Below are 24,301 nucleotides of genomic sequence, written 5' to 3' on the forward strand. Positions count from 1 at the left end.
TGGATTCTATGACGTCTCGTTGTAAATCGAGGAACGCTTCTATGGAGGCGACAGGATCGTCTATCGGGATACGGCTATCTCCTTTCCGATGCACTATTCCTTCTTTGCTGCATTCCTCGCGCCCTCGAATTGACGAATAAACACAGAAATTGCGTTATTATGAAAAACTATGGATTCTATGAGGTCTCCTTCTAAATCGAGGAACGTTTCTATGGAAACGACAGGTTTTTCTTTAGGGATACGACTATCTCCTGTCCGATGCACTATTCCTTCTTTACTACATTACTCGCGCCCTCACACTGACGAATAAACACAATAATAGCGTCCCTATAAAAAAATATGGTTTCTACGATGTCTCCTTCTAAATCGAGGAACGTTTCTATGGGAAAGAGAGATTTTTCTTTTGAGATACGGCTATCTCCTTTCCGATGCACTATTCCTTCTTTACTGCATTCCTCGCGCCCTCGAATTCACGAATAAACACAGAAATTGCGTCCCTATGAACAACTATTAATTCTATGAAGTCTCCTTCTAAATCGAGGAACGTTTCTATGGAGACGACAGGATTTTCTTTTGGGATACGACTATCTCCTTTCCGATGCACTATCCATTCTTTACTGCACTCCTCGCGCCCTCACACTAACGAACAAACACAATAATAGCGTCCTTATGAAAAAATATGTTTTCTATGACGTCTCCTTCTAATTCGAGGAAAGATTATATGGAAACGAGAGATTTTACTTTTGGGATACGGCTATCTCCTTTCCGATGCATTATTCCTTCTTTACTGCATTCCTCGCGCCCTCACATTGACGAATAAACACTGAAATTGCGTCCCTATGAAAAACGATGGATTCTATGACGTCTCCTTCTAAATCGAGGAACGTTTCTAGGGAAATCACAGGATTTCCTTTTGGGATACGACTATCTCCTTTCCGATGCACTATTCCTTCTTTACTGCATTCCTCGCGCGCTCACACTGACGAATAAACACAATAATAGCGTCCCTATGAAAAAATATGGTTTCTATGACGTCTCCTTCTAAATCGAGGAACGTTTCTATGGGAACGAGTGATTTTTCTTTTGGGATACGGCTATCACCCTTCCGATGCACTATTTTTTCTTAACTGCATTCCTCGCGCCCTCACATTCACGAATAAACACAGAAATTGCGTCCCTATGAAAAACTATGGATTCTATGACGTCTCCTTCTAAATCGAGGAACGTTTCTATTGAAACGACAGGATTTTCTTTTGTGATACGGCTATCTCCTTTCCGATGCACTATTCCTTCTTTACTGCATACCTCGCGCCCTCGAATTCACGAATAAACACAGAAATTGCGTCCCTATGAACAACTATTAATTCTATGACGTCTCCTTCTAAATCGAGGAACGTTTCTATGGAAACTACAGGATTTTCTGTTGGGATACGACTATCTCCTTTCCGATGCACTATCCCTTCTTTACTGCATTCCTCGCGACCTCACACTGACGAATAAACACAATAATAGCGTCCCTATGAATAAATATGGTTCCTATGATGTCTCCTTCTAAATCGAGGAACGTTTCTATGGGAACGAGAGATTTTTCTTTTGGGATACGGCTATCTCCTTTCCGATGCACTATTCCTTCTTTACTGCATTCCTCGCGCCCTCTCATTGACAAATAAAGACAGAAATTGCGTCCCTATGAAAAACTATGCATTCTATGACGTCTCCTTCTAAATCGAGGAACGTTTCTATAAAAACGACAGGATTTTCTTTTGGGATACGATTAGATCCTTTCCGATGACTATTCCTTCTTTACTGCATTCCTCGCGCCCTAACATTGACGAATAAACACAGAAATTGCGTTATTATGAAAAACTATGGATTCTATGACGTCTCCTTCTAAATCGAGGAACGTTTCTATGGAAACGACGGGATTTTCTTAAGGGATACGACTATCTCCTTTCCGATGCACTATTCCTTCTTTACTTCATTCCTCGCGCCCTCACATTGACGAATAAACACAGAGTTAGTGTCCCTATGAAAAACTATGGATTCTATGACGTCTCCTTCTAAATCGAGGAACGTTTCTATGGAAACGACAGGATTTTCTTTTGGGGTACGACTATCTCCTCTCCGATGCACTATTCCTTCTTGACTGCATTCCTCGCGCCCTCACACTGACGTATATACACAATAATAGCGTCCCTATGAAAAAATATGGCTTCTATGACGTCTCCTTCTAAATCGAGGAACGTTTCTATGGGAACGAGAGATTTTTCTTTTGGGATACGGCTATCTCCTTTCCGATGCACTATTCCTTCTCTACTGCATTCGTTGCGCCCTCACATTGGCGAATAAACACAGAAATTGCGTCCCTATGAAAAACTATGGATTCTATGACGTCTCCTTCTAAATCGAGGAACGTTTCTATAAAAACTACAGGATTTTGTTTTGGGATACGATTATCTCCTTTCCGATGACTATTCCTTCTTTACTGCATTCCTCGCGCCCTCACATTGACGAATAAACACAGAAATTGCGTCCCTATGAAAAACTGTGGATTCTATGACGTCTCGTTTTAAATCGAGGAACGTTTCTGTGGAAACGACAGGATTTTCTTTTGGGATACGGCCATCTCCTTTCCGATGCACTATTCCTTCTTTACTGCATTCCTCGCGCCCTCGAATTGACAAATAAACACAGAAATTGCGTCCCTTTGAAAAACTATGGATTCTATGACGTCTCCTTCTAAATCGAGGAATGTTTCTACTGAAACGACAGGATTTTCTTTTGGAATACGATTATCTCCTTTCCGATTACTATTCCTTCTTTACTGCATTCCTCGAGCCCTCACATTGACGAATAAACACAGAAATGGCGTCCCTATGAAAAACTGTGGACTCTATGACGTCTCCTTCTAATTCGAGAAACGTTTCCATGGAAACGACAGGATTTTCTTTTGGGATACGACTATCTCCTCTCCGATGCACTGTTCCGTCTTTACAGCATTCCACGCGCCCCAACATTGACGAATAACCACAGAAATTGCGTTAATATGAAAAACTATAGATTCTATGACGTCTCCTTCTAAATCGAGGAACGTTTCTATGGAAACGACAGGATTTTCTTTAGGGATACGACTATCTCCTGTCCGATGCACTATTCCTTCTTTACTGCATTACTCGCGCCCTCACACTGACGAATAAACACAATAATAGCGTCCCTATGAAAAAATATGGTTTCTACGATGTCTCCTTCTAAATCGAGGAACGTTTCTATCAGACCGAGAGATTTTTCTTTTGAGATACGGCTATCTCTTTTCCGATGCACTATTCCTTCTTTACTGCATTCCTCGCGCCCTCACTTTGACGAATAAACACAGAAATTGCGTCCCTATGGAAAACTATGGATTCTATGACGTCTCCTTCTAAATCGAGGAACGTTTCTATGGAGACGACAGGATTTTCTTTTGTGATACGACTATCTCCTTTCCGATGCACTATTCCTTCTTTACTGCATTCCTCGCGCCCTCGAATTCACGAATAAACACAGAAATTGCGTCCCTATGAACAACTATTAATTCTTTGTCGTCTCCTTCTAAATCGAGGAACGTTTCTATGGAAACTACAGGATCTTCTATCGGGATACGGCTATCTCCTTTCCGATGCACTAATCCTTCTTTGCTGCATTCCTCGCGCCCTCGAATTGACGAATAAACACAGAAATTGCGTTATTATGAAAAACTATGGATTCTATGACGTCTTCTTCTAAATCGAGGAACGTTTCTATGGAAACGACAGGATTTTCTTTAGGGATACGACTATCTCCTGTCCGATGCACTATTCCTTCTTTACTGCATTACTCGCGCCCTCACACTGACGAATAAACACAATAATAGCGTCCCTATGAAAAAATATGGTTCCTATGATGTCTCCTTCTAAATCGAGGAACGTTTATATGGGAACGAGAGATTTTTCTTTTGGGATACGGCTATCTCCTTTCCGATGCACTATTCCTTCTTTACTGCATTCCTCGCGCCCTCACATTGACGAATAAAAACAGAAATTGCGTCCCTATGAAAAACTATGCATTCTATGACGTCTCCTTCTAAATCGAGGACCGTTTCTATAAAAACGGCAGGATTTTCTTTTGGGATACGATTATCTCCTTTCCGATGACTATTCCTTCTTTACTGCATTCCTCGCGCCCTCACATTGACGAATAAACACAGAAATTGCGTCCCTATGAAAAACTACGGATTCTATGACGTCTCCTTCTAAATCGAAGAACGTTTCCATGGAAACGACAGGATTTTCTTTTGGGATACGACTATCTCCTTTCCGATGCACTATTCCTTCTTTACTGCATTCCTCGCGCCCTAACAATGAGGAATAAACACAGAAATTGCGTTATTATGAAAAACTAACGATTCTATGACGTCTCCTTCTAAATCGAGGAACGTTTCTATGGAAACGACAGGATTTTCTAAAGGGTTACGTCTATCTCCTTTCCGATGCACTATTCCTTCTTTACTTCATTTCTCGCGCCCTCACATTGACGAATAAACACAGAGATAGCGTCCCTATGAAAAACTATAGATTCTATGACGTCTCCTTCTAAATCGAGGAACGTTTCTATGGAAACGACAGGATTTTATTTTGGGGTACGACTATCTCCTTTCCGGTGCACTATTCCTTCTTGACTGCATTCCTCGCGCCCTCACACTGACGTATATACACAATAATAGCGTCCGTATGAAAAAATATGGCTTCTATGACGTCTCCTTCTAAATCGAGGAACGTTTCTATGGGAACGAGAGATTTTTCTTTTGGGATACGTCTATCTCCTTTCCGATGCACTATTCCTTCTCTACTGCATTCCTCGCGCCCTCACATTGGCGAACAAACACAGAAATTGCGTCCCTATGAAAATCTATGGATTCTATGACGTCTCCTTCTAAATCGAGGAACGTTTCTATAAAAACTACAGGATTTTGTTTTGGGATACGATTATCTCCTTTCCGATGACTATTTCTTCTTTACTGCATTCCTCGCGCCCTCACATTGACGAATAAACACAGAAATTGCATCCCTATGAAAATCTGTGGATTCTATGACGTCTCGTTCTAAATCGAGGAACGCTTCTATGGAAGCGACAGGATCTTCTTTCGGGATACGGCGATCTCCTTTCCGATGCACTATTCCTTCTTTGCTGCATTCCTCGCGCTCTCGACTTGACGAATAAACACAGAAATTGCGTCCCTATAAAAACTATTAATTCTTTGGCGTCTCCTTCTAAATCGAGGAACGTTTCTATGGAAACGACAGGATTTTCTTTTGGGATACGGCTATCTCCTTTCCGATGCACTATTCCTTCTTTACTGCATTCCTCGCGCTCTCGAATTGACGAATAAACACAGAAATTGCGTCCCTTTGAAAAACTATGGATTCTATGACGTCTCCTTCTAAATCGAGGAATGTTTCTATTGAAACGACAGGATTTTCTTTTGGAATACGATTATCTCGTTTCCGATTACTATTCCTTCTTTACTGCATTCCTCGAGCCCTCACATTGACGAATAAACACAGAAATTGCGTCCCTATGAAAAACAGTGGACTCTATGACGTCTCCTTCTAAATCGAGGAACGTTTCCATGGAAACGACAGGAATTTCTTTTGGGATACGACTATCTCCTCTCCGATGCACTGTTCCTTCTTTACTGCATTCCACGCGCCCCAACATTGACGAATAACCACAGAAATTGCGTTATTATGAAAAACTATGGATTCTATGACGTCTCCTTCTAAATCGAGGAACGTTTCTATGGAAACGACAGGATTTTCTTTAGGGTACGACTATCTCCTGTCCGATGCACTATTCCTTCTTTACTGCATTACTCGCGCCCTCACACTGACGAATAAACACAATAATAGCGTCCCTATGAAAAAATATGGTTCCTATGATGTCTCCTTCTAAATCGAGGAACGTTTATATGGGAACGAGAGATTTTTCTTTTGGGATACGGCTATCTCCTTTCCGATGCACTATTCCTTCTTTACTGCATTCCTCGCGCCCTCACATTGACGAATAAAAACAGAAATTGCGTCCCTATGAAAAACTATGCATTCTATGACGTCTCCTTCTAAATCGAGGAACGTTTCTATAAAAACGACAGGATTTTCTTTTGGGATACGATTATCTACTTTCCGATGACTATTCCTTCTTTACTGCATTCCTCGCGCCCTCACATTGACGAATAAACACAGAAATTGCGTCCCTATGAAAAACTACGGATTCTATGACGTCTCCTTCTAAATCGAGGAACGTTTCCATGGAAACGACAGGATTTTCTTTTGGGATACGACTATCTCCTTTCCGATGCACACTATTCCTTCTTTACTGCATTCCTCGCGCCCTAACAATGACGAATAAACACAGAAATTGCGTTATTATGAAAAACTATGGATTCTATGACGTCGCCTTCTAAATCGAGGAACGTTTCTATGGAAACGACAGGATTTTCTAAAGGGTTACGTCTATCTCCATTCCGATGCACTATTCCTTCTTTACTTCATTTCTCGCGCCCTCACATTGACGAATAAACACAGAGATAGCGTCCCTATGAAAAACTATGGATTCTATGACGTCTCCTTCTAAATCGAGGAACGTTTCTATGGAAACGACAGGATTTTCTTTTGGGGTACGACTATCTCCTTTCCGTTGCACTATTCCTTCTTGACTGCATTCCTCGCGCCCTCACACTGACGTATATACACAATAATAGCGTCCGTATGAAAAAATATGGCTTCTATGACGTCTCCTTCTAAATCGAGGAACGTTTCTATGGGAACGAGAGATTTTTCTTTTGGGATACGTCTATCTCCTTTCCGATGCACTATTCCTTCTCTACTGCATTCCTCGCGCCCTCACATTGGCGAACAAACACAGAAATTGCGTCCCTATGAAAATCTATGGATTCTATGACGTCTCCTTCTAAATCGAGGAACGTTTCTATAAAAACTACAGGATTTTGTTTTGGGATACGATTCTCTCCTTTCCGATGACTATTTCTTCTTTACTGCATTCCTCGCGCCCTCACATTGACGAATAAACACAGAAATTGCGTCCCTATAAAAACTATTAATTCTTTGGCGTCTCCTTCTAAATCGAGGAACGTTTCTATGGAAACGACAGGATTTTCTTTTGGGATACGATTATCTCCTTTCCGATGCACTATTCCTTCTTTACTGCATTCCTCGCGCTCTCGAATTGACGAATAAACACAGAAATTGCGTCCCTTTGAAAAACTATGGATTCTATGACGTCTCCTTCTAAATCGAGGAATGTTTCTATTGAAACGACAGGATTTTCTTTTGGAATACGATTATCTCGTTTCCGAATACTATTCCTTCTTTACTGCATTCCTCGAGCCCTCACATTGACGAATAAACACAGAAATTGCGTCCTCATGAAAAACTGTGGACTCTATGACGTCTCCTTCTAAATCGAGGAACGTTTCCATGGAAACGACAGGAATTTCTTTTGGGATACGACTATCTCCTCTCCGATGCACTATTCCTTCTTTACTGCATTCCACGCGCCCCAACATTGACGAATAACCACAGAAATTGCGTTATTATGAAAAACAATGGATTCTATGACGTCTCCTTCTAAATCGAGGAACTTTTCTATGGAAACGACAGGATTTTCTTTAGGGTACGACTATCTCCTGTCCGATGCACTATTCCTTCTTTACTGCATTCCTCGCGCCCTCACACTGACGAATAAACACAATAATAGCGTCCTTATGATAAAGTATGTTTTCTATGACGCCTCCTTCTAAATCGAGGAACGTTTCTATGGAAACGAGAGATTTTACTTTTGGGATACGGCTATCTCCTTTCCGATGCACTATTCCTTCTTTACTGCATTCCTCGCGCCCTCACTTTGACGAATAAACACAGAAATTGCGTCCCTATGGAAAACTATGGATTCTATGACGTCTCCTTCTAAATCGAGGAACGTTTCTATGGAGACGACAGGATTTTCTTTTGTGATACGACTATCTCCTTTCCGATGCACTATTCCTTCTTTACTGCATTCCTCGCGCCCTCGAATTCACGAATAAACACAGAAATTGCGTCCCTATGAACAACTATTAATTCTTTGTCGTCTCCTTCTAAATCGAGGAACGTTTCTATGGAAACTACAGGATCTTCTATCGGGATACGGCTATCTCCTTTCCGATGCACTAATCCTTCTTTGCTGCATTCCTCGCGCCCTCGAATTGACGAATAAACACAGAAATTGCGTTATTATGAAAAACTATGGATTCTATGACGTCTTCTTCTAAATCGAGGAACGTTTCTATGGAAACGACAGGATTTTCTTTAGGGATACGACTATCTCCTGTCCGATGCACTATTCCTTCTTTACTGCATTACTCGCGCCCTCACACTGACGAATAAACACAATAATAGCGTCCCTATGAAAAAATATGGTTCCTATGATGTCTCCTTCTAAATCGAGGAACGTTTATATGGGAACGAGAGATTTTTCTTTTGGGATACGGCTATCTCCTTTCCGATGCACTATTCCTTCTTTACTGCATTCCTCGCGCCCTCACATTGACGAATAAAAACAGAAATTGCGTCCCTATGAAAAACTATGCATTCTATGACGTCTCCTTCTAAATCGAGGACCGTTTCTATAAAAACGGCAGGATTTTCTTTTGGGATACGATTATCTCCTTTCCGATGACTATTCCTTCTTTACTGCATTCCTCGCGCCCTCACATTGACGAATAAACACAGAAATTGCGTCCCTATGAAAAACTACGGATTCTATGACGTCTCCTTCTAAATCGAAGAACGTTTCCATGGAAACGACAGGATTTTCTTTTGGGATACGACTATCTCCTTTCCGATGCACTATTCCTTCTTTACTGCATTCCTCGCGCCCTAACAATGAGGAATAAACACAGAAATTGCGTTATTATGAAAAACTAACGATTCTATGACGTCTCCTTCTAAATCGAGGAACGTTTCTATGGAAACGACAGGATTTTCTAAAGGGTTACGTCTATCTCCTTTCCGATGCACTATTCCTTCTTTACTTCATTTCTCGCGCCCTCACATTGACGAATAAACACAGAGATAGCGTCCCTATGAAAAACTATGGATTCTATGACGTCTCCTTCTAAATCGAGGAACGTTTCTATGGAAACGACAGGATTTTATTTTGGGGTACGACTATCTCCTTTCCGATGCACTATTCCTTCTTGACTGCATTCCTCGCGCCCTCACACTGACGTATATACACAATAATAGCGTCCGTATGAAAAAATATGGCTTCTATGACGTCTCCTTCTAAATCGAGGAACGTTTCTATGGGAACGAGAGATTTTTCTTTTGGGATACGTCTATCTCCTTTCCGATGCACTATTCCTTCTCTACTGCATTCCTCGCGCCCTCACATTGGCGAACAAACACAGAAATTGCGTCCCTATGAAAATCTATGGATTCTATGACGTCTCCTTCTAAATCGAGGAACGTTTCTATAAAAACTACAGGATTTTGTTTTGGGATACGATTATCTCCTTTCCGATGACTATTTCTTCTTTACTGCATTCCTCGCGCCCTCACATTGACGAATAAACACAGAAATTGCATCCCTATGAAAATCTGTGGATTCTATGACGTCTCGTTCTAAATCGAGGAACGCTTCTATGGAAGCGACAGGATCTTCTTTCGGGATACGGCGATCTCCTTTCCGATGCACTATTCCTTCTTTGCTGCATTCCTCGCGCTCTCGACTTGACGAATAAACACAGAAATTGCGTCCCTATAAAAACTATTAATTCTTTGGCGTCTCCTTCTAAATCGAGGAACGTTTCTATGGAAACGACAGGATTTTCTTTTGGGATACGGCTATCTCCTTTCCGATGCACTATTCCTTCTTTACTGCATTCCTCGCGCTCTCGAATTGACGAATAAACACAGAAATTGCGTCCCTTTGAAAAACTATGGATTCTATGACGTCTCCTTCTAAATCGAGGAATGTTTCTATTGAAACGACAGGATTTTCTTTTGGAATACGATTATCTCGTTTCCGATTACTATTCCTTCTTTACTGCATTCCTCGAGCCCTCACATTGACGAATAAACACAGAAATTGCGTCCCTATGAAAAACAGTGGACTCTATGACGTCTCCTTCTAAATCGAGGAACGTTTCCATGGAAACGACAGGAATTTCTTTTGGGATACGACTATCTCCTCTCCGATGCACTGTTCCTTCTTTACTGCATTCCACGCGCCCCAACATTGACGAATAACCACAGAAATTGCGTTATTATGAAAAACTATGGATTCTATGACGTCTCCTTCTAAATCGAGGAACGTTTCTATGGAAACGACAGGATTTTCTTTAGGGTACGACTATCTCCTGTCCGATGCACTATTCCTTCTTTACTGCATTACTCGCGCCCTCACACTGACGAATAAACACAATAATAGCGTCCCTATGAAAAAATATGGTTCCTATGATGTCTCCTTCTAAATCGAGGAACGTTTATATGGGAACGAGAGATTTTTCTTTTGGGATACGGCTATCTCCTTTCCGATGCACTATTCCTTCTTTACTGCATTCCTCGCGCCCTCACATTGACGAATAAAAACAGAAATTGCGTCCCTATGAAAAACTATGCATTCTATGACGTCTCCTTCTAAATCGAGGAACGTTTCTATAAAAACGACAGGATTTTCTTTTGGGATACGATTATCTACTTTCCGATGACTATTCCTTCTTTACTGCATTCCTCGCGCCCTCACATTGACGAATAAACACAGAAATTGCGTCCCTATGAAAAACTACGGATTCTATGACGTCTCCTTCTAAATCGAGGAACGTTTCCATGGAAACGACAGGATTTTCTTTTGGGATACGACTATCTCCTTTCCGATGCACTATTCCTTCTTTACTGCATTCCTCGCGCCCTAACAATGACGAATAAACACAGAAATTGCGTTATTATGAAAAACTATGGATTCTATGACGTCGCCTTCTAAATCGAGGAACGTTTCTATGGAAACGACAGGATTTTCTAAAGGGTTACGTCTATCTCCATTCCGATGCACTATTCCTTCTTTACTTCATTTCTCGCGCCCTCACATTGACGAATAAACACAGAGATAGCGTCCCTATGAAAAACTATGGATTCTATGACGTCTCCTTCTAAATCGAGGAACGTTTCTATGGAAACGACAGGATTTTCTTTTGGGGTACGACTATCTCCTTTCCGTTGCACTATTCCTTCTTGACTGCATTCCTCGCGCCCTCACACTGACGTATATACACAATAATAGCGTCCGTATGAAAAAATATGGCTTCTATGACGTCTCCTTCTAATTCGAGGAACGTTTCTATGGGAACGAGAGATTTTTCTTTTGGGATACGTCTATCTCCTTTCCGATGCACTATTCCTTCTCTACTGCATTCCTCGCGCCCTCACATTGGCGAACAAACACAGAAATTGCGTCCCTATGAAAATCTATGGATTCTATGACGTCTCCTTCTAAATCGAGGAACGTTTCTATAAAAACTACAGGATTTTGTTTTGGGATACGATTCTCTCCTTTCCGATGACTATTTCTTCTTTACTGCATTCCTCGCGCCCTCACATTGACGAATAAACACAGAAATTGCGTCCCTATAAAAACTATTAATTCTTTGGCGTCTCCTTCTAAATCGAGGAACGTTTCTATGGAAACGACAGGATTTTCTTTTGGGATACGGCTATCTCCTTTCCGATGCACTATTCCTTCTTTACTGCATTCCTCGCGCTCTCGAATTGACGAATAAACACAGAAATTGCGTCCCTTTGAAAAACTATGGATTCTATGACGTCTCCTTCTAAATCGAGGAATGTTTCTATTGAAACGACAGGATTTTCTTTTGGAATACGATTATCTCGTTTCCGAATACTATTCCTTCTTTACTGCATTCCTCGAGCCCTCACATTGACGAATAAACACAGAAATTGCGTCCTCATGAAAAACTGTGGACTCTATGACGTCTCCTTCTAAATCGAGGAACGTTTCCATGGAAACGACAGGAATTTCTTTTGGGATACGACTATCTCCTCTCCGATGCACTATTCCTTCTTTACTGCATTCCACGCGCCCCAACATTGACGAATAACCACAGAAATTGCGTTATTATGAAAAACAATGGATTCTATGACGTCTCCTTCTAAATCGAGGAACGTTTCTATGGAAACGACAGGATTTTCTTTAGGGTACGACTATCTCCTGTCCGATGCACTATTCCTTCTTTACTGCATTACTCGCGCCATCACACTGACGAATAAACACAATAATAGCGTCCCTATTAAAAAATATGGTTTCTACGATGTCTCCTTCTAAATCGAGGAACGTTTCTATGGGAACGAGAGATTTTTCTTTTGAGATACGGCTATCTCCTTTCCGATGCACTATTCCTTCTTTACTGCATTCCTCGCGCCCTCACTTTGACGAATAAACACAGAAATTGCGTCCCTATGGAAAACTATGGATTCTATGACGTCTCCTTCTAAATCGAGGGACGTTTCTATAAAAACGACAGGATTTCCTTTTGGGATACGATTATCGCCTTTCCGATGACTATTCCTTCATTACTGCATTCCTCGCGCCCTCACATTGACGAATAAACACAGAAATTGCGTCCCTATGAAAAACTGTGGATTCTATGACGTCTCGTTGTAAATCGAGGAACGCTTCTATGGAGGCGACAGGATCTTCTTTCGGGATACGGCTATCTCCTTTCCGATGCACTATCCCTTCTTTACTGCATTCCTCGCGCCCTCACACTGACGAATAAACACAATAATAGCGTCCTTATGAAAAAATATGCTTTCTATGACGTCTCCTTCTAAATCGAGGAACGTTTCTATGGAAACAAGAGATTTTACTTTTGTGATACGGCTATCTCCTTTCCGATGCATTTTTCCTTCTTTACTGCATTCCTCGCGCCCTCACATTGACGAATAAACACAGAAATAGCGTCCCTATGAAAAACTATGGATTCTATGATGTCTCGTTCTAAATCGAGGAACGCTTCTACGGAAGCGACAGGATCCTCTTTCGGGATACGGCGATCTCCTTTCCGATGCACTATTCCTTCTTTGCTGCATTCCTCGCGCCCTCGAATTGACGAATGAACACAGAAATTGCGTCCCTATGAAAAACTGTGGATTCTATGACGTCTCATTCTAAATCGAGGAACGCTTCTATGGAAGCGACAGGATCTTCTTTCGGGATACGGCGATCTCCTTTCCGATGCACTATTCCTTCTTTGCTGCACTCCTCGCGCCCTCGAATTGACGAATAAAAACAGAAATTGCGTCCCTATAAAAACTATTAATTCTTTGGCGTCTCCTGCTAAATCGAGGAACGTTTCTATGGAAACGACAGGATTTTCTTTTGGGATACGGCTATCTCCTTTCCGATGCACTATTCGTTCTTTACTGCATTCCTCGCGCTCTCGAATTGACGAATAAACACAGAAATTGCGTCCCTTTGAAAAACTATGGATTCTATGACGTCTCCTTCTAAATCGAGGAATGTTTCTATTGAAACGACAGGATTTTCTTTTGGAATACGATTATCTCGTTTCCGATTACTATTCCTTCTTTACTGCATTCCTCGAGCCCTCACATTGACGAATAAACACAGAAATTGCGTCCTCATGAAAAACTGTGGACTCTATGACGTCTCCTTCTAAATCGAGGAACGTTTCCATGGAAACGACAGGAATTTCTTTTGGGATACGACTATCTCCTCTCCGATGCACTATTCCTTCTTTACTGCATTCCACGCGCCCCAACATTGACGAATAACCACAGAAATTGCGTTATTATGAAAAACTATGGATTCTATGACGTCTCCTTCTAAATCGAGGAACGTTTCTATGGAAACGACAGGATTTTCTTTAGGGTACGACTATCTCCTGTCCGATGCACTATTCCTTCTTTACTGCATTACTCGCGCCATCACACTGACGAATAAACACAATAATAGCGTCCCTATTAAAAAATATGGTTTCTACGATGTCTCCTTCTAAATCGAGGAACGTCTCTATGGGAACGAGAGATTTTTCTTTTGAGATACGGCTATCTCCTTTCCGATGCACTATTCCTTCTTTACTGCATTCCTCGCGCCCTCACTTTGACGAATAAACACAGAAATTGCGTCCCTATGGAAAACTATGGATTCTATGACGTCTCCTTCTAAATCGAGGGACGTTTCTATAAAAACGACAGGATTTCCTTTTGGGATACGATTATCGCCTTTCCGATGACTATTCCTTCATTACTGCATTCCTCGCGCCCTCACATTGACGAATAAACACAGAAATTGCGTCCCTATGAAAAACTGTGGATTCTATGACGTCTCGTTGTAAATCGAGGAACGCTTCTATGGAGGCGACAGGATCTTCTTTCGGGATACGGCTATCTCCTTTCCGATGCACTATCCCTTCTTTACTGCATTCCTCGCGCCCTCACACTGACGAATAAACACAATAATAGCGTCCTTATGAAAAAATATGCTTTCTATGACGTCTCCTTCTAAATCGAGGAACGTTTCTATGGAAACAAGAGATTTTACTTTTGTGATACGGCTATCTCCTTTCCGATGCATTTTTCCTTCTTTACTGCATTCCTCGCGCCCTCACATTGACGAATAAACACAGAAATAGCGTCCCTATGAAAAACTATGGATTCTATGATGTCTCGTTCTAAATCGAGGAACGCTTCTACGGAAGCGACAGGATCCTCTTTCGGGATACGGCGATCTCCTTTCCGATGCACTATTCCTTCTTTGCTGCATTCCTCGCGCCCTCGAATTGACGAATGAACACAGAAATTGCGTCCCTATGAAAAACTGTGGATTCTATGACGTCTCGTTCTAAATCGAGGAACGCTTCTATGGAAGCGACAGGATCTTCTTTCGGGATACGGCGATCTCCTTTCCGATGCACTATTCCTTCTTTGCTGCATTCCTCGCGCCCTCGAATTGACGAATAAAAACAGAAATTGCGTCCCTATAAAAACTATTAATTCTTTGGCGTCTCCTGCTAAATCGAGGAACGTTTCTATGGAAACGACAGGATTTTCTTTTGGGATACGGCTATCTCCTTTCCGATGCACTATTCGTTCTTTACTGCATTCCTCGCGCTCTCGAATTGACGAATAAACACAGAAATTGCGTCCCTTTGAAAAACTATGGATTCTATGACGTCTCCTTCTAAATCGAGGAATGTTTCTATTGAAACGACAGGATTTTCTTTTGGAATACGATTATCTCGTTTCCGATTACTATTCCTTCTTTACTGCATTCCTCGAGCCCTCACATTGACGAATAAACACAGAAATTGCGTCCCTATGAAAAACTGTGGACTCCATGACGTCTCCTTCTAAATCGAGGAACGTTTCCATGGAAACGACAGGAATTTCTTTTGGGATACGACTATCTCCTCTCCGATGCACTGTTCCTTCTTTACTGCATTCCACGTGCCCCAACATTGACGAATAACCACAGAAATTGCGTTATTAAGAAAAACTATGGATTCTATGACGTCTCCTTCTAAATCGAGGAACGTTTCTATGGAAACGACAGGATTTTCTTTAGGGATACGACTATCTCCTGTCCGATGCACTATTCCTTCTTTACTGCATTCCTCGCGCCCTCACTTTGACGAATAAACACAGAAATTGCGTCCCTATGGAAAACTATGGATTCTATGACGTCTCCTTCTAAATCGAGGAACGTTTCTATAAAAACGACAGGATTTCCTTTTGGGATACGATTATCGCCTTTCCGATGACTATTCCTTCTTTACTGCTTTCCTCGCGCCCTCACATTGACGAATAAACACAGAAATTGCGTCCCTATGAAAAACTGTGGATTCTATGACGTCTCGTTGTAAATCGAGGAACGCTTCTATGGAGGCGACAGGATCTTCTATCGGGATACGGCTATCTCCTTTCCGATGCACTATACCTTCTTTGCTGCATTCCTCGCGCCCTCGAATTGACGAATAAACACAGAAATTGCGTTATTATGAAAAACTATGGATTCTATGACGTCTTCTTCTAAATCGAGGAACGTTTCTATGGAAACGACAGGATTTTCTTTAGGGATACGACTATCTCCTGTCCGATGCACTATTCCTTCTTTACTGCATTACTCGCGCTCTCGAATTGACGAATAAACACAGAAATTGCGTCCCTTTGAAAAACTATGGATTCTATGACGTCTCCTTCTAAATCGAGGAACGTTTCTATAAAAACGACAGGATTTCCTTTTGGGATACGATTATCGCCTTTCCGATGACTATTCCTTCTTTACTGCATTCCTCGCGCCCTCACATTGACGAATAAACACAGAAATTGCGTCCCTATGAAAAACTGTGGATTCTATGACGTCTCGTTGTAAATCGAGGAACGCTTCTATGGAAACGACAGGATTTTCTTTAGGGTACGACTATCTCCTGTCCGATGCACTATTCCTTCTTTACTGCATTACTCGCGCCATCAAACTGACGAATAAACACAATAATAGCGTCCCTATTAAAAAATATGGTTTCTACGATGTCTCCTTCTAAATCGAGGAACGTTTCTATGGGAACGAGAGATTTTTCTTTTGAGATACGGCTATCTCCTTTCCGATGCACTATTCCTTCTTTACTGCATTCCTCGCGACCTCACTTTGACGAATAAACACAGAAATTGCGTCCCTATGGAAAACTATGGATTCTATGACGTCTCCTTCTAAATCGAGGAACGTTTCTATAAAAACGACAGGATTTCCTTTTGGGATACGATTATCGCCTTTCCGATGACTATTCCTTCTCTACTGCATTCCTCGCGCCCTCACATTGACGAATAAACACAGAAATTGCGTCCCTATGAAAAACTGTGGATTCTATGACGTCTCGTTGTAAATCGAGGAACGGTTCTATGGAGGCGACAGGATCTTCTTTCGGGATACGGCTATCTCCTTTCCGATGCACTATCCCTTCTTTACTGCATTCTTCGCGCCCTCACACTGACGAATAAACACAATAATAGCGTCCTTATGAAAAAATATGCTTTCTATAACGTCTCCTTCTAAATCGAGGAACGTTTCTATGGAAACAAGAGATTTTACTTTTGTGATACGGCTATCTCCTTTCCGATGCATTTTTCCTTCTTTACTGCATTCCTCGCGCCCTCACATTGACGAATAAACACAGAAATAGCGTCCCTATGAAAAACTATGGATTCTATGATGTCTCGTTCTAAATCGAGGAACGCTTCTATGGAAGCGACAGGATCTTCTTTCGGGATACGGCGATCTCCTTTCCGATGCACTATTCCTTCTTTGCTGCATTCCTCGCGCCCTCGAATTGACGAATGAACACAGAAATTGCGTCCCTATGAAAAACTGTGGATTCTATGACGTCTCGTTCTAAATCGAGGAACGCTTCTATGAAAGCGACAGGATCTTCTTTCGGGATACGGCGATCTCCTTTCCGATGCACTATTCCTTCTTTGCTGCATTCCTCGCGCCCTCGAATTGACGAATAAACACAGAAATTGCGTCCCTATAAAAACTATTAATTCTTTGGCGTCTCCTTCTAAATCGAGGAACGTTTCTACGGAAACGACAGGAATTTCTTTTGGGATACGACTATCTCCTCTCCGATGCACTGTTCCTTCTTTACTGCATTCCACGTGCCCCAACATTGACGAATAACCACAGAAATTGCGTTATTAAGAAAAACTATGGATTCTATGACGTCTCCTTCTAAATCGAGGAACGTTTCTATGGAAACGACAGGATTTTCTTTAGGGATACGACTATCTCCTGTCCGATGCACTATTCCTTCTTTACTGCATTCCTCGCGCCCTCACTTTGACGAATAAACACAGAAATTGCGTCCCAATGGAAAACTATGGATTCTATGACGTCTCCTTCTAAATCGAGGAACGTTTCTATAAAAACGACAGGATTTCCTTTTGGGATACGATTATCGCCTTTCCGATGACTATTCCTTCTTTACTGCTTTCCTCGCGCCCTCACATTGACGAATAAACACAGAAATTGCGTCCCTATGAAAAACTGTGGATGCTATGACGTCTCGTTGTAAATCGAGGAACGCTTCTATGGAGGCGACAGGATCTTCTATCGGGATACGGCTATCTCCTTTCCGATGCACTATACCTTCTTTGCTGCATTCCTCGCGCCCTCGAATTGACGAATAAACACAGAAATTGCGTTATTATGAAAAACTATGGATTCTATGACGTCTTCTTCTAAATCGAGGAACGTTTCTATGGAAACGACAGGATTTTCTTTAGGGATACGACTATCTCCTGTCCGATGCACTATTCCTTCTTTACTGCATTACTCGCGCCCTCACACTGACGAATAAACACAATAATAGCGTCCCTATGAAAAAATATGGTTTCTACGATGTCTCCTTCTAAATCGAGGAACGTTTCTATGGGAACGAAAGATTTTTCTTTTGAGATACGGCTATCTCCTTTCCGATGCACTATTCCTTCTTTACTGCATTCCTCGCGCCCTCACTTTGTCGAATAAACACAGAAATTGCGTCCCTATGGAAAACTATGGATTCTATGACGTCTCCTTCTAAATCGAGGAACGTTTCTATAAAAACGACAGGATTTTCTTTTGGGATACGATTATCGCCTTTCCGATGACTATTCCTTCTTTACTGCATTTCTCGCGCCCTCATATTGACGAATAAACACAGAAATTGCGTCCCTATGAAAAACTGTGGATTCTATGACGTCTCGTTGTAAATCGAGGAACGCTTCTATGGAGGCGACAGGATCTTCTTTCGGGATACGGCTATCTCCTTTCCGATGCACTATTCCTTCTTTGCTGCATTCCTCGCGCCCTCGAATTGAAGAATAAACACAGAAATTGCGTTATTATGAAAAACTATGGATTCTATGACGTCTCCTTCTAAATCGAGGAACGTTTCTATGGAAACGACAGGATTTTCTTTAGGGATACGACTATCTCCTTTCCGATGCACTATCCCTTCTTTACTGCATTCCTCGCGCCCTCACACTGACGAATAAACACAATAATGGCGTCCTTATGAAAAAATATGTTTTCTATGACGTCTCCTTCTAAATCGAGGAACGTTTCTATGGAAACAAGAGATTTTACTTTTGTGATACGGCTATCTCCTTTCCGATGCATTATTCCTTCTTTACTGCATTCCTCGCGCCCTCACATTGACGAATAAACACAGAAATAGCGTCCCTATGAAAAACTATGGATTCTATGATGTCTCCTTGTAAATCGAGGAACGTTTCTATGGAAACGACAGGATTTTCTTTTGGGATACGACTATCTCCTTTCCGATGGTCTATTCCATCTTTACTGCATTCCTCGCACCCTCACAGTGACGTATATACACAATAATAGCGTCCCTATGAAAAATTATGGCTTCTATGACGTCTCCCTCTAAATAGAGGAACGTTTCTATGGAAACGATAGATTTATCTTTTGGGATACGGCTATCTCCTTTCCGATGAACTATTCCTTCCTTGCTGCATTCCTCGCGCCCTCACATTGACGAATAAACACAGAAATTGCGTCCCTATGAAAAGTATGCATTCTATGAAGTCTCCTAAATCGAGGAACGTTTCTATGGAGGCGACAGGATTTTCTTTTGTGATACGGCTATCTCCTTTCCGATGCACTATTCCTTCATTACTGCATTCCTCGCGCCCTCGAATTCACGAATAAACACAGAAATTGCGTCCCTATGAACAACTATTAATTCTATGACGTCTCCTTCTAAATCGAGGAACGTTTCTATAAAAACGACAGGATTTTCTTTTGGGATACGATTAGATCCTTTCCGATGACTATTCCTTCTTTACTGCATTCCTCGCGCCCTAACATTGACGAATAAACACAGAAATTGCCTTATTATGAAAAACTATGGATTCAATGACGTCTCCTTCTAAATCGAGGAACGTTCCTATGGAAACGACAGGATTTTCTTAAGGGATACGACTATCTCCTTTCCGATGCACTATTCCTTCTTTACTTCATTCCTCGCGCCCTCACATTGACGAATAAACACAGAGATAGTGTCCCTATGAAAAACTATGGATTCCATGACGTCTCCTTCTAAATCGAGGAACTTTTCTATGGAAACGACAGGATTTTCTTTTGGGGTACGACTATCTCCTTTCCGATGCACTATTCCTTCTTGACTGCATTCCTCGCGCCCTCACACTGACGTATATACACAATAATAGCGTCCCTATGAAAAAATATGGCTTCTATGACGTCTCCTTCTAAATCGAGGAACGTTTCTATGGGAACGAGAGATTTTTCTTTTGGGATACGGCTATCTCCTTTCCGATGCACTATTCCTTCTCTACTGCATTCGTCGCGCCCTCACATTGGCGAATAAACACAGAAATTGCGTCCCTATGATAAAACTATGGATTCTATGACGTCTCCTTCTAAATCGAGGAACGTTTCTATAAAAACTACAGGATTTTCTTTTGGGATACGATTATCTCCTTTCCGATGACTATTCCTTCTTTACTGCATTCCTCGCGCCCTCACATTGACGAATAAACACAGAAATTGCGTCCCTATGAAAAACTGTGGATTCTATGACGACTCGTTTTAAATCGAGGAACGCTTCTATGGAAGCGACAGGATCTTCTTTCGGGATACGGCTATCTCCTTTCCGATGCACTATTCCTTCTTTGCTGCATTCCTCGCGCCCTCGAATTGACGAATAAACACAGAAATTGCGTCCCTATAGAAACTATTAATTCTTTGGCGTCTCCTTCTAAATCGATGAACATTTCTATGGAAACGACAGGATTTTCTTTTGGGATACGGCCATCTCCTTTCCGATGCACTATTCCTTCTTTACTGCATTCCTCGCGCCCTCGAATTGACGAATAAACACAGAAATTGCGTCCCTTTGAAAAACTATGGATTCTATGACGTCTCCTTTTAAATCGAGGAATGTTTCTATTGAAACGACAGGATTTTCTTTTGGAATACGATTATCTCCTTTCCGATTACTATTCCTTCTTTACTGCATTCCTCGAGCCCTCACATTGACGAATAAACACAGAAATGGCGTCCCTATGAAAAACTGTGGACTCTATGACGTCTCCTTCTAAATCGAGGAACGTTTCCATGGAAACGACAGGATTTTCTTTTGGGATACGACTATCTCCTCTCCGATGCACTGTTCCGTCTTTACTGCATTCCACGCGCCCCAACATTGACGAATAACCACAGAAATTGCGTTAATATGAAAAACTACAGATTCTATGACGTCTCCTTCTAAATCGAGGAACGTTTCTATGGAAACGACAGGATTTTCTTTAGGGATACGACTATCTCCTGTCCGATGCACTATTCCTTCTTTACTGCATTACTCGCGCCCTCACACTGACGAATAAACACAATAATAGCGTCCCTATGAAAAAATATGGTTTCTACGATGTCCCATTCTAAATCGAGGAACGTTTCTATCAGACCGAGAGATTTTTCTTTTGAGATACGGCTATCTCTTTTCCGATGCACTATTCCTTCTTTACTGCATTCCTCGCGCCCTCACTTTGACGAATAAACACAGAAATTGCGTCCCTATGGAAAACTATGGATTCTACGACGTCTCCTTCTAAATCGAGGAACGTTTCTATGGAGACGACAGGATTTTCTTTTGTGATACGACTATCTCCTTTCCGATGCACTATTCCTTCTTTACTGCATTCCTCGCGCCCTCGAATTCACGAATAAACACAGAAATTGCGTCCCTATGAACAACTATTAATTCTATGACGTCTCCTTCTAAATCGAGGAACGTTTCTATGGAAACTACAGGATCTTCTATCGGGATACGGCTATCTCCTTTCCGATGCACTATTCCTTCTTTGCTGCATTCCTCGCGCCCTCGAATTGACGAATAAACACAGAAATTGCGTTATTATGAAAAACTATGGATTCTATGACGTCTTCTTCTAAATCGAGGAACGTTTCTATGGAAACGACAGGATTTTCTTTAGGGATACGACTATCTCCTGTCCGATGCACTATTCCTTCTTTACTGCATTACTCGCGCCCTCACACTGACGAATAAACACAATAATAGCGTCCCTATGAAAAAATATGGTTCCTATGATGTCTCCTTCTAAATCGAGGAACGTTTATATGGGAACGAGAGATTTTTCTTTTGGGATACGGCTATCTCCTTTCCGATGCACTATTCCTTCTTTACTGCATTCCTCGCGCCCTCACATTGACGAATAAAAACAGAAATTGCGTCCCTATGAAAAACTATGCATTCTATGACGTCTCCTTCTAAATCGAGGAACGTTTCTATAAAAACGACAGGATTTTCTTTTGGGATACGATTATCTCCTTTCCGATGACTATTCCTTCTTTACTGCATTCCTCGCGCCCTCACATTGACGAATAAACACAGAAATTGCGTCCCTATGAAAAACTACGGATTCTATGACGTCTCCTTCTAAATCCAGGAACGTTTCCATGGAAACGACAGGATTTTCTTTTGGGATACGACTATCTCCTTTCCGATGCACTATTCCTTCTTTACTGCATTCCTCGCGCCCTAACAATGACGAATAAACACAGAAATTGCGTTATTATGAAAAACTATGGATTCTATGACGTCTCCTTCTAAATCGAGGAACGTTTCTATGGAAACGACAGGATTTTCTAAAGGGTTACGTCTATCTCCTTTCCGATGCACTATTCCTTCTTTACTTCATTTCTCGCGCCCTCACATTGACGAATAAACACAGAGATAGCGTCCCTATGAAAAACCATGGATTCTATGACGTCTCCTTCTAAATCGAGGAACGTTTCTATGGAAACGACAGGATTTTCTTTTGGGGTACGACTATCTCCTTTCCGATGTACTATTCCTTCTTGACTGCATTCCTCGCGCCCTCACACTGACGTATATACACAAAAATAGCGTCCGTATGAAAAAATATGGCTTCTATGACGTCTCCTTCTAAATCGAGGAACGTTTCTATGGGAACGAGAGATTTTACTTTTGGGATACGTCTATCTCCTTTCCGATGCACTATTCCTTCTCTACTGCATTCCTCGCGCCCTCACATTGGCGAACAAACACAGAAATTGCGTCCCTATGAAAATCTATGGATTCTATGACGTCTCCTTCTAAATCGAGGAACGTTTCTATAAAAACTACAGGATTTTGTTTTGGGATACGATTATCTCCTTTCCGATGACTATTTCTTCTTTACTGCATTCCTCGCGCCCTCACATTGACGAATAAACACAGAAATTGCGTCCCTATGAAAATCTGTGGATTCTATGACGTCTCGTTCTAAATCGAGGAACGCTTCTATGGATGCGACAGGATCTTCTTTCGGAATACGGCGATCTCCTTTCCGATGCACTATTCCTTCTTTACTTCATTCCTCGCGCCCTCACATTGACGAATAAACACAGAGATAGTGTCCCTATGAAAAACTATGGATTCTATGACGTCTCCTTCTAAATCGAGGAACGTTTATATGGGAACGAGAGATTTTTCTTTTGGGATACGGCTATCTCCTTTCCGATGCACTATTCCTTCTTTACTGCATTCCTCGCGCCCTCACATTGACGAATAAAAACAGAAATTGCGTCGCTATGAAAAACTATGCATTCTATGACGTCTCCTTCTAAATCGAGGAACGTTTCTATAAAAACGACAGGATTTTCTTTTGGGATACGAATATCTCCTTTCCGATGACTATTCCTTCTTTACTGCATTCCTCGCGCCCTCACATTGACGAATAAACACAGAAATTGCGTCCCTATGAAAAACTACGGATTCTATGACGTCTCCTTCTAAATCGAGGAACGTTTCCATGGAAACGACAGGATTTTCTTTTGGGATACGACTATCTCCTTTCCGATGCACTATTCCTTCTTTACTGCATTCCTCGCGCCCTAACAATGACGAATAAACACAGAAATTGCGTAATTATGAAAAACTATGGATTCTATGACGTCTCCTTCTAAATCGAGGAACGTTTCTATGGAAACGACAGGATTTTCTAAAGGGTTACGTCTATCTCCTTTCCGATGCACTATTCCTTCTTTACTTCATTTCTTGCGCCCTCACATTGACGAATAAACACAGAAATTGCGTCCCTATGAAAAACTACGGATTCTATGACGTCTCCTTCTAAATCGAGGAACG

This window comes from Schistocerca cancellata, unplaced genomic scaffold (genome assembly GCF_023864275.1).
Source record: "Schistocerca cancellata isolate TAMUIC-IGC-003103 unplaced genomic scaffold, iqSchCanc2.1 HiC_scaffold_718, whole genome shotgun sequence".
In the NCBI taxonomy this organism is placed as follows: Eukaryota; Metazoa; Arthropoda; class Insecta; order Orthoptera; family Acrididae; genus Schistocerca; species Schistocerca cancellata.